The sequence below is a fragment of the Ochlerotatus camptorhynchus genome, unplaced genomic scaffold (assembly GCF_037179485.1).
Source record: "Ochlerotatus camptorhynchus isolate MF236.1 unplaced genomic scaffold, CSIRO-AGI_Acam_v1.1 ptg000154l, whole genome shotgun sequence".
In the NCBI taxonomy this organism is placed as follows: domain Eukaryota; kingdom Metazoa; phylum Arthropoda; class Insecta; order Diptera; family Culicidae; genus Ochlerotatus; species Ochlerotatus camptorhynchus.
Window position 1 is genome coordinate 537155 of NW_027040644.1, and position 12608 is coordinate 549762.

A 12608-nucleotide genomic window follows, 5' to 3' on the forward strand; every position below is an offset into this window, starting at 1 on the left:
CAGAGCCTCTGATTTGCCAAGCAAATGAAGGCCTCATAAAACACGTCTTGCCGGATGATAGGGTAAATAACTACTTCGGCCTAATCGCCCATTTTGGGCCTATCGAGCAGAAAACTTCAAATAAATCCATGATTTCAGAGTTAACCAGTCAATTATGCATTTGGTACGATACGTTAGTTAATAAGCTACGGAACGAAGTCAATGAGAACGCGTGATATGAAGGTTTGCACTCGGGTTTGCACCCATTATTCCCAAAAGCAAAAGAAGCACTCCGACCGAATCAATTTTTATCTTCATCCGATAGGCCGAAGTGAATTCAATGACGTTTCAATACATAAGGCCGAGTTTAGAATCCGTAGGCCGAGTAAGGCGTCAAGAAGCAGTGTTAGAGTTTTGACAATATCTCAACGATTGGTTTCTCTTTATTAAATCTTACGGTACATACGGATAGGTAAATAGATTTGGAAGCCATCAGTAATAATAACATTCCGTTTGGTGCTAAACTGCGCTAGATTAAGAAAGACTGAGTGCGGGTTGTGCTTAATAGACCGGAAATGGGGTAGTGAACCTACTGATACATGTATCATGTTAGGCCATCTTCGGATATGGCATTTAACTCATTTCCCTTCAAAGCAAAGTTCTTAGATTTCGCTTAGATTTCATGCTGTGGATGAATTCAATTGATTAAATAACGGTTAGTATCAAGAAATTATTAAAATAATTCAGATCTCCTTCTCCTCTGACACATAATGTTTATTCACACTGTGGTTTGTATTTGTTGATGTATATAAGGCCAGACTACTTTGATCATTGTTGAGTAATTATGAGTTACTCAAATTTATTCGGAGCAAAAATATTAACCTTGAGTACAGCTGGTTTACCCCTACACTGATAAAATTACAAAGATTGTTTTTATGTATCCCACACATGAATTTTTGCAATGTAATCAACAATCGGACACATACGTAATATGTGTACACATAAAAGCCATGTGTAACCACAAATACTATTCATTTGATTCATACATTTCATATGTGCTTCTATGTGGATTCTCTTTATGTGTGGTCACATGAAAATCATGTGGAATTTTACAGGTAAATTCGCCAGTAAAAATGTGTGGAATTCTATTGGTGTAGTTCGGCACAGTGTGCAGAGTTGATTACCCCTTGTCTCATCACATTAATTTTCATAAAAAATAAATATATTTTTACTCATTTAATGGGTAGTCCCTGAGTGGTGCGGAGAAACACGAAATGGTTGTCAAAAAGAATCCAACTGGTGCTGTCAAAAAGAATCCAACGATCTAGAGCTGCTAAAAGTGATACTTTTCTCATACAATCCCCGTCGGCAGAGAAAGTATTGTGGTCAATGTTGAAAATATTGTCATTTCGGCATTTTTTTACTAATATTCTTCAACAAAAAACTTGCTCAAATACTCGGATGTAAACAATGTAACGAACGAACGAACCTGCACGAACTGCTGAAGGAAGAATGCAAACAAACTTTATAAGAGTCATGTGGGTAGGTGCACTCGCAACACCATGTACACGTTATTTATGGAGCAAAGGGTGAACTTTCAACAGCATGTATATGCAAATTGTGAGCAGTGCATTAGCAAAACAATTTGTGATATCGGAAAATTTTCAAGTTGTTTCCTGCTGACTTGCAAAACAAAAACGGCTGTGTTCGCAGTACCCAGGGTAGTCCCAGTCTCCCTCGAAAATGCTTACTTTGTAGTCATTATTAGGTATTTTGCGGTTACCGTGTACAATACATTTCATTGTATCTCTATGGTTCTTTTTTACGGGTTTTCTGCCCGCTTTTCCAGCGAAACCAGTTGTGCCAAATGGTCAAGTCATTCGATTTATGCTTGACAGTTTCGTTCAGTGTTAAAATCTCCCAACCCTATTTTCGAAATTCGAAGACGTTTCTGCATATGACGTTTCTCGATCCAAAAGAAAAAAAAAAGCCTTTTGCAGACGTCACGTTCTTCTTCTCACCACGACGCAAACCGTTCGTTTTCCACCCGCACGCATCCGCCCACCGGAGGGGTACAGGGAAACCGCTATCTTTCGCTCAGTGCATCTCTTTTTCGCCAACGTGCACCCGTATATCGCTGTCTTTGTGGTGGATTGCCTTTCATCGTCGGGTTTGTCTTTCGACGTCGCTGCGGTGGTGTAGTTTGTCAAATTCAGTTCTGTGTTGTCTGTCGATTCGGCCGTGTGTGTTGTTTCCCGTGTGTAAACTCGCTCGCGGTGCCCGTGGTTTTTCCTCCCAGCCATCATCACACTATAGAACAATAATTGGTTGGCTATTCTGTTTCAATAGTAAGTGTTGGCATTCATCACCAGCCTAGCCTGCGTGGAAAATAAAATACTCTGGATCCTTGTCGGTAGCGTCGCGGACGGTTCCTTCTTCAGTGTTCTCCATAATCTTTCCAGAAAGTGTCACAGAAGAAGCAGACATCATTCCCGTGCGTGTGTGTATGAGCGCATTGTACCGTAGTGTTTTTGTCCGTCGTGGATCCTGGGTGGAATACCTATCCGTAGTTTTTGTGAGTAAAATCGAAATTATCGCGGCTGCGACGGGCACGAGGAGGTGAAATAGAAAGAAAAGTTTGTCGCACAAACGAAACGCCTCAGCCAGTCAGTGATTGCGAGGAAAAAATCGGGCTCCTGTTTTTCTCGTGTTTCCCACCGCCCCCCGTGTATGTGTATGTTGTGTGTGGTGGACGAGAGCCATCCAAGTGGCAATCGCGTGTCGTAAATTTAGTAAAAGTTGAAAGCTTTTCCGATTTTTCCATTCCGGCGGAGGTGAATTGCAATTGAGCAGAAGAGGAGAAGCAGCAGCAGCAGCACCAGGGAGAGGAAGTAAAACAACCCAATTGCCGTGGCAAAGCAGGCAGTCAGTCGGGCGGCAGCAGTCCTCTCGACGGGCATCGGTTTCCACATATATTTTTTTCGGTAAGCAGCAATGGGTCCGGTCCGGAGATGGTCCGCACGGGCGAAAGAGCAAAATGAAATAAAAATCCATTATGGATGGTTGAAATGGTTGAAAGTGGTGTGAAAGTATACGGTGGTGATTTCTTTCGTTGTGAATACCTTGCGACCAGGGATTAACCTGGGGCGTGCACGAAAACGAACGGAAGATTTAGGAAAGGCACAGGAACTGGGGAAGGAGAAGGAGGAGGACAGTCACAGCGACATTCTTTGGTATTCTCACAGCTAATCATCATCGACAGTAGGCAGCGTATAGTGAGACTGTATATCGACGTCGTGTGTTGTCAACACGATCGCCAGTAGACTCGTCAGCGTGATCATCATCGTCACTACTATCATCATCAGCCAGCATCGCTCTGAAACGGCGAACGAGAAGAATCTGGACCGTAGTATCCGTCCACTCCGTATGTATGCGATAGTATTTTTATTTGTTTTATCTGACGTTTGAGATTTGTTTAATATGAATGATTACTGCGAGTTTACTTGGGGGGATTTATCGGTGTAGAGGCAGCATTCGCGTAAAGGGTTGCCAGAAATGATGGGCAATTATATCTAGCGAAATCTAAATTCTTGTTTAATGCGCTTGGTATATATCATAAAAATGCTTGAGTATTAATAAAATATTTGTATGATTGGTTTCTCTGGAATGAGATTTTCCAAGGAATGCTAGTAAACTGTTTTAAAATGAAATGCAAGAAAAATTATTTATAAGTACCTATAAATTTGCGTGATTGTTTTTAAAGTTGCATCCCTGAGTGTTTCTGAAGTCCTCTTAAGTTTGATAATTTTTCCAATGATGTTCCCAAAAGTAGCCCGTAAAATCACCAAAACATTTCGGGAACTTGCCGGCAGTTTCGTGAACTAGTCGGACGACCCTTGAACTTATTGGAAATTCCGTGAACTAGTCGGAATATCCGTAGTGGAAGATTCTTAATCTAGTCAGAAGTTCCGTGAAGTGACTTTTGAACTTTTTAGAAGTACCGTGAACATGTCGGAAGATGGCTTAGTGGGCTAGCATCCATCCGCCAAAGTCACGAGTTCAAATCGCACCTCCGGACAAGTCACCAATGACCCATGACCGCTGAAGTGACTATAATAAAAACAAAATCGGAAGATCTTCTAGTTGAGAGCTGATGAAGACTGATACGCCAGAAAGTGTCTTTTTAACTGTTGCCGATACAACTAGCTGCAGCAGCTGTTCTTTCAGTGTGGAAGTTATCGGAAGAGAAAGCCCTATTCATCAAGTTAAAGTTGGGAGAGTCACCAAAGCGGCCACCAAAGCCAGGAAAAAGGCATTTCGAGTGGCAAAACGAGTAGAAAAACGTCTTCCTGTAGACCACCCGGATCGGGAAGCCGCTCTCCAGAACTACCGAACGAAGATGAACGAATGCGGGGACATTATTCGAGATGCAAAAAAAGAAAGCTGGGAATTCTTCATCGACGACATTAACCCCAGCCAATCGACAACCGACCTGTGAAGCAAAGTGAATGCAATCAGTGGAAAGAGGAAAGCTCAAGGTATCACCATTGTACATGAAGGTGTGGCTACCCATGATCCGGTTGAAATCGTCGACACCATCGGGAACTACTTTGCTTCGCTTTCATCGATCGACAGTTACGACGAGGAGTTTTGTCGAAAAAACCACCCGACCATCAACTCGATCGGGGACATTGAAATCCCCGAAGATGCAGAGAATTCGGAGATCTCCTGAATCAAGAATGGGCATAAGATTCCTTCCTGGAACAATGGAGGCACAGTCTCACCATCCCGATCCCCAAACCAAACTCTGTGGGACACGAAGTCGACAAGTACCGGCCGATATCCCTAACATGCTGCGCATCGAAGATAATGGAGAGGATGGTGAACAGGAGACTACCTGGAAGAAGGTAATCTTCTAGACCACCGCCAACACGCATTTAGTACAACCGGGCATGGATGCCGGGAGTGCTCGACCAGCTGAAGAAATGGGGACTCAAGGGACACATCCTAAAATTCATCCAGAACTTTTTGTGCAAACGTACCTTCCAAGTCACGCTTGGAAACCGCCGATCCTAAACATTCGAGGAGGAAACAGGGGTACCACAGGGCTCCGTGATCGCCGTTACCCTTTTCCTCATTCGGATGAACGATGTCTTCACGCGGTTACCAGTTGGAATCTTCATCTTCGTCTACGCGGACGACATCGTCCTAATGGCTGTCAAGAAAACGGTGAAGGCACTGCGAAGAAAGCTTATTCAGGCCATCACCTAAGTATCGGCATGGACCTCGTCGGCCGACTTCCAGCTATCCGCTACTAAGAGCGGATTCACTCACATCTTTCGGATTCACCGATAAAATACCAAGTCCTCAGCACCAAAGTCTGCATCAAAGAAGACCTAATTCGAAAACTATCCGAATCCTCGGGGTCTGCTTTGACCGATATCTCACCTTCGACACACACTTCAACGATGTCAAAAACGTATGCAAACAGCGTATGAACCTGCTCAAAACTCTAGCGGGACGACATCCAAATGCCAACCAAAGATCCCGACTGAACGTGGCGAAAGCCATCATCAACTCAGCCCTAACCTACGGAATCGAAACTACGTTCCTTGCCAAGCCCCGATTGATCGAAAAGTTATCGCCGGTCTATCAACAAACTCTCCGAATCTGGTCGGGTCTTTTGCCAGGTACCCAAAGAATAGCTGCTTGCATCGAAGGAGGACTGCTCCCCTTTGATCGCTTCATCTCCAAAACTATCTGCCAACGAGCCATCGAACTTTACCAGCAGACATCAGGAGACGACAAGGAAGATTCCCTCCTCACGGAGGGGAACAATTCATTCAGGGAAGCATCCAACCCGACTCTCCCCCCAATATCCAAGATTTACTGGGTCGGAGCGAGGGGTTGGAACAAGCCCCGAAGATTCTGACCGACCACACAATCAAACACCAATTCAGAGCTGGTGCCAATCCTTCAGCGGTGGCACAAACGGTACTCGAACTCCAGAACCGGAAATACGGAGGATACACCATTCGGTACTCGGATGGCTCGGTAGTCCAGGGAAATGTAGGAATCGGGATTTTCGGTCCAAACCTCGCGGAATGCCATAGACTCCCGGATCAGTGCTCCATTTTCTCTGCGGAAGCCATTGCCGCCTTAATTGCAGCCACTATTCCCGACGACCGACCAATAGCCATCTTCACCGACTCCGCTAGTGTGGTTGGAATCCGTTACGAGCAAACATCCTTGGATCCTATACAGGAACACGCGCCAAACAACACAGTCTTTGTGTGGATACCTGGACACTGCGGGGTCCATGGTAACGTAAAAGCGGACCAACTAGCCAACTCAGGTCGGTGTATGGCCAAGTACACGCGAATTGTACCTGGTCCGGACCTCAAAAAATGGGTATCAAAAATCAGCAACGAAGGTTGGGCTCGCGATTGGGCGGCCAGTGAAACCCCTGCCATCAGAAAAATTAAAAGAGACATCTCCAGGTGGGCGGACCCACCGATACATCGAGAGCAGGTCATAGTATCCCGACTTCGAACACATCATACAAACATCTCCCACAACTACAAGGGAGACGGACCTTTCCATAGGATCTGTGATCTATGCCGAATTCCACAAACGGTGCCACGGTCCTAAATACGAAGCACCAAGAACCCGCTACGACATCCCGGGAAGCATCAGCGATGCCCTCGGTAACGATCCTACCAGAATTACAGCCCTTTTAGCTTTCCTGCGGGAAGCTGAGCTGTTCGATCTAATCTGATCACCTAACTCACCATCATCATCATCACCACCATACCAGATCACACTCGGAACCAGAATCTCACAACTAACCACCCACATCAGCAACTATACAGACCAGCGCAACGAAAACGGAATTCTCCCACAAAATGACAGTATTAAGACAGTCACTAAGCAACTAAGGGACCCTTATCGGAGCCCCACCCTCGGAGGTTCCCTTCCAGGACCACCAAATTAAAAACTCCGTAGCTAAAAACTCTGTTTCTGGGGCCCCACGTCCTTTTTCGGAAATCCCCTCTGAGATCCAAACTATGTTGTTAAGGTAATTTCCCTCTGGAATTCCCACCCCCCTCAAATAGGGAATTCCCCCTCTGGGATTCCCAGAGACGAACCAGCCCAAGGCTGAAAGTCTATTTAATATAGGAAAAAAAAAAAAGTTGGGAGAGTCTGCGCTTTAAGCTCTAAAGCCTAGTATACATGTTCAAATAGCTCGGAGTCGATTGTAGTAATCCCCTGACGACTGACAGTTTGCGCAGGTGAACGCCACTTCATCCAAGTGAACATTTTTAACTAAAGATTGTACTCGAAAAAAATGGAACACTTTCTTTTGAGTAAAACTAGTTTAGAGTGTAATGTTTACATGTGCAAAATCTCGTCACAATCTGTCAAGTGGCTATCGAGGTGGCTTCCAAGCAAGAAGTGCTTCGGCAAAAAAAAAAAAATATGGGAGCGGTCGTGGAAAATCCAGGTCAGTCCAACCGGTGGATCGCGAAACAGTTTGTTTATTTGTTTATTTGGTTCTACATCAACAGACTGGGGCTTAGTCCTAATGCTGGATTAAAGGATGACTCCACAAAGGATCCAGGTGATTTAACTGGCACCGACTTTCGTAGCTTGCAAGGCGATAAGGATCCCTCCAACGCAATCGTCGAAGGGCAAACCAGATGAATCGTCGTTGAATAGACTCTACTCTTTGTACACTGTTTTGGTAATTGGGATTCCATACAGGGCAGCAGTATTCTAACACCGACCGGACGAGGGAGCAGCAAAGCGACTTCAAACAGTAGATGTATGTGAGTTGACAATCTAAGATGACTCCCAAATCCTTAATGTGATTCACACGATGTACGTCAACGCCTTCTAGGATATAACTGAATGTAATTGGACGTTTTTCCGTGAGAACGTGATTACTGCACATTTTGTTGGATTTAAAGGGTGATACGGTCAAAATTTGGTCAAGGGAAAACGCGTGTAAATCGGTGAAATCGTTTATTTAAAAAATCAATTAAATTTCTTTTTCAAGTTCAATTAGTATAAAATTCAGGAAAAATATTCAGTTAGGCTTCCGCTTTTCCAAATCCGAATTGCCGGGCCTTACGCTTGACCCCTGCCATCAGATTTTGTACAGCCACCTTGTCCACCTTCTTCGCCGCAGAAAGCCAGTTTGACTTGAACTGCTGCTCGCCCTTAGCAGTTTTTTGGTCTTCTTTAGGTTCCGCTTGACAATAGCCCAGTATTTCTCAATTGGGCGGAGCTCTGGCGTGTTGGGAGGGTTCTTGTCCTTGGGAACCACCTGCACGTTGTTGGCGGCGTACCACTCCATGGCCTTTTTACGGAACAACCGTGTTTCTTCAGGAAAGGCAGCAGACGTTTATTCAAACACTCTTTCACGTAAATTTCTTGGTTGACAGTCCCGGAAGCTATGAAAATGCTGCTTTTCAAGCCACAGGTACAGATGGCTTGCCAAACCAGATATTTCTTTGCGAACTTTGACAGTTTCATGTGCTTGAAAACATCTGCTACCTTTCCCCTTCCTTTTGCCGTATAAAACTCCTGTCCCGGAAGCTGCTTGTAGTCGGCTTTGACGTAGGTTTCGTCGTCCATTACCACGCAGTCAAACTTCGTCAGCATCGTCGTGTACAGCCTCCGGGATCGCGCTTTGGCCGTCGTATTTTGTTTATCATCGCGATTTGGAGTCACTACCTTCTTGTAAGTCGATAGTCCGGTTCGTTTTTTGACTCGATGCACGGTTGTAGACGATACACCCAGCTTATTTGCGGCATCTCGGAGAGAGGTTAGGGTTTCGCTTGAAACTACCGGCAACTCTCTTTGTCGTCTCAGCGGCTTCCGGTTTTCGATTTCCCCCCGATACAGACTTCCTGGCTGTCGACAAACGTTCCCCAAACACTTTAATTACATTTGTAACGGTTGATTTTACAACTTTTAGCGATTTTGCCAACTTTGCGTGCGAGTAGCTCGGATTTTCGCGATGCGCGAGCAAAATTTTGATACGCTGCTCTTCTTGCTTGGACGGCATTTTGACAACTGAAGAGTGAATTCCAAAATCAAAATAGGAGCAACATTCTACACACACACACCTTCAAAATGAGGGGTGTTCAGGTTTTTTAAATGCAAAATTGAAAGAAATACGTCAAGTTGATATTGACCAAATTTTGACCGTATCACCCTTTACAACCATGCGGTTCAGTTGGCACCAATTAGCAAAAGTGTTGATTTGGAGTTGAAAAAGGTGGCAGTCAGCGGTGGCTCGGATTCGGAGATGGATTTTCATGTCGTCTGCGAACGACAGTCGTGGACCGCCGAGGACGAAATTGACGTCGTTGAAATACACAAGAAATATCAACGGGTCGAGGTGGCTACCTTGCGGAATACCCGTCGTCGATTGCAACTTCCAACTGATGATCAGATAGATAGGATGCGCACCATCCTAGGAGACTGCCGTTTATACCGAGCCTATCCAGTTTGGCGATCGCTATAGGATGGTTCAACTTGTCGAAGGCGGCTGATAGGTCAGTGTAGATGACATCCGTTTGCATATGGTCTGTCATACTCTCCGTAATGTACGAGGTGAGACACAGAAGGTTCGAAGTAGTCGACCGCCCTGCCATGAAAACTTGGTCTTCGCTCAAGTGCGGCTTGAAGTGAGAGACTAATGGTCCCATAACGACCATCTCGAACACTTTAGACATGGCACACAACAGTATGATGCCGCGATAGTTGTCGATGTTTCTTTTGCAGCCCTTCTTATGCACTGGAAACATCTCAGCTGATTTCCAGCAGGAAGGAAACACCTCGAGAGGGACATTTCTAACAGAAGGCAGGCTATCGATGTGTTGCTTGAGAAAAACGGAAGAAACTCCGTCAGGTCCAGGCTTAAATGAAGACTTCAGTTGCGAAGCGGCCCTAGTTATCATAGCGAGGTCGATGTTGCTAGCTGCCAAAGATTGACCAGACATTGGAACATTACTTGCTGCTAGAGAAACGTGCTCGTCAGGTAGGTTCTCATCCGAGAATACACTCGCAAACTTGGTTGGGAACAGACGGCAAACGTCCTGAGGGGATGAAGCTTCTTCGCCGTTCAGTACCATAGCCGATGGAAGGCCAGACTCCTTTCGTTGCTCATTCACATAATTCCAAAAAGTTTTCGGGTGAGATCGAAGCTTCCGTTGAACATCTCGTTGATAACGCCGGTAACATTGGCAACTAGTTCGTTGATACGCATGATAGATCCTCGCATAATGGCACTTGGTGTATTTTCTTAGTGCGGCTCTTTTGGAAAACTTTAACATACGGAGTTCACTTGTTTACCAAGGATGATGATTACCTTGTTTAGGAACTTTTTTCGGAACATGTCGCTCAATGACGTTAGCCAAAATATGCGAGAGCGTTTAGGCAGCTGCATTGACATCGGCAGGGACGAGTATCCTGTGCCAGTCCAAATTCGAAAGAAGTTCCCCGATACTGTCGTGGTCAGCATTTCGGAATTCGTAGGAGGCCTCTAGGGGGGGGAGACCCAGGAGACCCAGACGACCCCGTAAACGTAAGAAAGGTGAGGGATTACTTCAAGTGCAATCCGAACCTTTCGATTGGGGACGTGGCCAAGAAGGTCAATTCTTCCGTCTGTTTCGTCCAGCAGACAATGAAGTGGGCCGGATTTCATGTCTTCAAGGTAAGGAATGTGCCTAACCGAACCGATAAACAGAATACGGTGGCCAAATTCGGCGCGAGGAAGCTGTTCCGAAGTGGTTGGTTGGTGCAGCCGAAATGCATCGTAATGGATGACGAGACGTACATTAAAGCGGACGCCAAGCAGATCCCCGGCCTGGAGTTTTTCGTCGGCAAGTTCCGCCGGGATGTTCCGGAGAAGTTCCAGAAGAAGATGGTCGACAAATTTGCCAAGAAGTGCTTAGTGTGGCAGGCGATCTGTGGGTGCGGCAAATTCAGCAAACGTACATAACGACCGGCACCCTCAACGGTCAAATATATAAAGAAGAATGCCTCCAGCTGCTGTCCTTCCTTCAGCCCCACGAAGGTGACACTATGTTTTGGCCGGTTTTGGCATCGTGCCATTACGCAAACCGGTGATGGAGTGGTACGAAGCCAACGATGTTGTTTCTGTGCCGAAGGACCAAAATCCGTCAAACTTGCCAGAACTTCGCCCAATAGAGAAATTCTGGGCGATTATGAAGGGCAAGCTCCGGAAAACAGGGAAGGTCTTCAAAAACGACAAGGATTCGAAGAAAGAGTGGATTAAAGTGTGTAAGAAAGATGGCGTAAATTAGGCATTGATGAGTAGCGTTAAGTCCAAGGTGCGGGCACTTAGCCTAGAAGAGGATGTAGAATAAACCAACTTTGTAAAAACATAGCTAATATGCGTTTATTTATTCCCTGAGAGTTCCAACTTAAAATGAATTTTTGGTGATAATTTTGTCTGTTACATTTTTTGAGCACAGTCCTTGAACCGAGGAGAATAAATCAACAAAGAAAAGAGCATACTCTACAATTGTTTAGGCAGTGTGGTTATTAGGCTTCTAAACTTGGTGGTGGTAACTCTACACACGTATTTTTCGCCAACTTTTTTGACGTAGGACTACGTCTGTGGTTTCTATATGGGAGTACACTTTGTAAAAACCGAAAATGGAACATGTAACAAAATTATGAAAGATTTTGAACGCTCATAACTCAGCTGCCCCTAGACCAATTTCAATAATTTTATCACCAATCTATCAGATATATTGCTACGCATCTGTTCAGTTCAAGACTTTAACATTTTTCAAAATGTCGCTATTGAAAATTGCACGAATGTGCAATTGTTGCTTTGATAATTAAATTATCACCGATTGCATGCGAAAAGCGATTTCCCAAACACAGATTTCAAAGTTAAATTCCATCCGGTCTCACCAAACGGTGTTCATTCAATCACCGCGTGGTGAGTGATGGTGTTATCCAGTACACAACGAAAGGCTGTCTGGAAGCAGCAAGCTGCAGCTCACATGAGCATCCAAAGAAAGAAGAAGAAGCTGCACCGCTATTGATCGGAATCAGTAGCTCTTCGTGAGTCGCTGTGGGCCATCTATGTCGAGCGCTTCATACTAAAGAGTATAAAAAGAGAGAACCCCGCTCAAATTCCTATTCCTACACAGAACACAAGCTCCTGCTGCAGTTAACAAATAAGATTAATAAGACCACGTAGTTATTGTTTTTTCTCAGTGTGCCTCACATGTGCCGGCAGTGCCGAGAGTGTCATCAGAATGAATTTTTTGTTTCCATAATGGTATGTTTGGCAACCCGGTTAATTTGACAGTTCACATGTTTTGTTTTGAAGAAACAAAATAACAAGCACCGAATCGAAGCTTCTTGCGAGAACGTTCTCCGGGGGAGGCACTTCCAATTTCCGACAGGACAATAACTTCTACTGGATTGGAGTATGGTGAGGACTCGGATGAACCACAAAGTGACGGTGGTAAGTAGACGAAGGGAGCGTGCATCATCAGAGGAAACTGGTCTAGATGCTCTTCAGATTCTGATAAACGCTTCCGGGAGGAGTTTCTCCCGAAAGCCATCGATTCAGT

The 12608-nt window shown here is 45.0% G+C and overlaps 1 protein-coding gene across 3 annotated transcripts in view; it reads left to right on the forward strand.

Moving 5' to 3' along the window:
• Positions 1-2177: 2177 nt before the first annotated feature.
• The window catches only part of LOC135701299 (serine/threonine-protein kinase GL21140), a 108366-nt gene continuing 97935 nt past the window's right edge, over positions 2178-12608 (forward strand). For 2 of the 3 annotated variants that reach the window (XM_065222037.1, XM_065222040.1), the window contains exon 1: positions 2178-2963. The gene's annotated coding sequence lies outside the window, so the exon portion shown is untranslated. Of the gene's footprint in view, positions 2964-2986; positions 3404-12608 lie in introns of those variants that run through there. The other variant, XM_065222038.1, reaches the window with a different exon arrangement.